A 2,912-nucleotide genomic window follows, 5' to 3' on the forward strand; every position below is an offset into this window, starting at 1 on the left:
ATATTTATTTTATATATTTAAATGCCATTTAACAAAGAAAAATCAACCAAAAAAATGAGTTCGCGTGTCACCTCTGACACGTGTGTCATAGGTTCGCCATCACTGCTCTATCCACTAAGCCAAACCAGCTAGGGCCTATGATCTTCTTTTTTAAAGGAACAGTTTACTGATATTTAGGGAAAGGAAGAGGGAGAGAGGAAGAAACGTCAATGTGATGTGAGAGAAATATCCATCAGCCTCCTAGACACTGGACCAACCCACTGAGCCACACCAGCCAGGGCTGATTTTTTTTTCTTAGTAGAATGATATTGTTAACGTAAAAAACCACTGAAACCTGTAAAGAATTTTTGTGACTTTATTTGAGCCAAACTGTCGACATAGGCCGGGAAGCAGAGCCTCAATGAATTGAGATAGTGCTCCAGAGAATGGCGGGTTACATCTGTGTTTATACATTGCAACCAAAGGAGGGACGTAGGCGGGTTACATGAAACCCATTGGTGATAGACTAGAGAGGCGGGAGAAAGCAAAGCCCCTGGGATTGGATAAAAAGTAAAATGATAGACACATACTTAGGTGGGTGCAGGAACAATTAACATGATAATGGAGGAACTTGTGGTGTCTGTCCTGGCTCCCAGCACATTAGCTTGTGCCCCAAGGGGTCCAGAAAAAGGGAAGTTACAAGTTACCCTGACATTTCAAGGGTGTGTTATCATAGATGCAAAAAGACAGATAGGCTCAGTTGAGGTCAAGGTTGACCTTGTCAGTGAAGATACTGGCCTAGGATGTAACTACCCGCCATAACTGCTTTAGTTAAAGTTTAATTTCAGACCATCCTTTGGGGTCACTTTAGGTCTCTGAGTTTGCAAGACCACCATGCAGGCCTCCCCTGAGCTTGTCAGGTTCACATGTGGCCCCTTTCATCCACAATATTTTATTTATGTTTTCTTTATTATTGAGAATATTACAGATGTCTCCCATTTCCCCCCATTGCCCTCCTCCATCCCAGGATAATATTCTACTTTAATTTAGTGAACTTATTCAAGTTTTTGTATAACCACAGCTCTGCAGTGAATATCTTTGTTCATAAAACATTATCTGTATTTCCGTATGTATTTCTTCCTTAAGGAGAAAATTTTAGAAGTGAGTGGCATTACTGGGTCAGAGGCTCTGTCTTTCCAAGAGGCTAGTCTATCTCCCACGTCCGTGTCTGGGAGTGCCCTTTGGTTACCTTTGAGGACAGTCAGCAACTAAGACTTCCCTTAAAACGGGAGGCATGAGCTAAGCAGTTTCCTTTTCTCAGAGACAGTCCAAAAAAAAGAAATCAAAGACACCCCAAGTTCAGGCATGGGGCTGAGGGGGCAGGACTGGAGGCTGCCGGGCTGTGCTTGTGGGTTTGTCCAGGACACAGGCTCTCGGGGCTGACACTGGGATGGTCACCTTAGCTTCCAGCTCCTCGCATGACCCTGAGCAAGCCCTTTAACCTCAGGGTGAGGTCCTGGGCTGGGAGCCCGGGGAGGGGAGGCCCCCCCGTGAGGGGCAGAAGGAGCCCTGCCCTCCTGCAGTGCAGGAGGCAGGTGAGAAGAGGAACAGCGTCACCCCTGGGAGAAGAGGGGAGGCCCAGGGTCACATCCTAACGCCATCCCTTCCAGCCACGTGACCTGGGCAAGGAGCAAAAAGCTTCTATTTCCTCCACCGTGAAGTGGCACGAGGCCTCCTGGGGATATTGTGAAGCTACACGGGGTTATTGCAAAGGCTGGCATGGTGTTGGACGAAAGCCCTTAGCTTCTTCAAGCTGCAATGTCAAATGGGGTGAGAACAGGGTGAATTTTCACAGGAAGGACAAGGGTCGTTACAGCCAGGGAATTTCAAAGGCAAGAGGCTCTGGATTCCCAGAAGGCCTCGGTGGGAGGTGAATCGGAGGCTACAAGTTAAATACGCCCTGATCCCACTGAACAGGTACAAAAAGCAGGGACCGCAGATGAAGATCTCTTTCCTTTCTGGGCCAGCGTCCAGAGCTGTTCTCTCCAGCCCCTCCATTCCCCTCATCTAGGCATCTCCCCACATCCCACCTTTATTTGTTATTTAAATGAATGCTAATGCACTGCAGTTATTTAAATAATAAGCATCTGTTGTGTTAACTGTTTAAATAATTACCTTGGTTGTTTATTTCAATATTAAACCTATTTATTGTTCTTATTGTTTAAATACATATGCAGCCCTAGTCAGTTTGGCTCAGTGGCTAGAGGGTCGGCCTGTGGACTGAAGGGTCCCATGATTCTGGTCAAGGGCATGTACCTTGGCTGCGGGCACATCCCCAGTAGGAGATGTGCAGGAGGCAGCTGATCGATGTTTCTCTCTCATCGATGTTTCTAACTCTCTATCCCTCTCCCTTCCTCTCTGTAAAAAATCAATAAAATATGTTTTCAAAAAAATAAAAAATAAATAAATACGTATGCAGTGTCTTTATTGTTTAAATATTAAACACGTATTGCATTTATTATTTATTGTCAGTCTCCACCCACTACTAGAATGTCACTGGAAGGGGGATTCCACACAAGCAGGGATCTAGCAGAGCTCCTGGGACATAGTAGGTCCTCAGTAAGAACTTGTGGAGCACAATGGCAAGAGCCTCACTTCACAAGTTCAGTGGAGGCCACAACCCTGAATGGACACCGGGAAAACTGCTAAATATTCTATTGAGATCTCCCCATCACCACCACCACCTCCCCTAAAGTCTCCATCCTTAAACCCTTAGGATTCAGACCCAGTGCGCTCTCCCTCCCGGTAGCTCACCTGTGCTGTCCCCCCCCACCCCCACCCCCAGACACAGCAAGTGTGTGCAGCTGACTGTGTGCAGCTGACTGTGTGCACCTCACCTTGAGCATGTACTCAGCTCCCTTGATGAAAACCTC

Source organism: Myotis davidii, unplaced genomic scaffold, assembly GCF_000327345.1.
Source record: "Myotis davidii unplaced genomic scaffold, ASM32734v1 scaffold534, whole genome shotgun sequence".
Lineage (NCBI taxonomy): Eukaryota > Metazoa > Chordata > Mammalia > Chiroptera > Vespertilionidae > Myotis > Myotis davidii.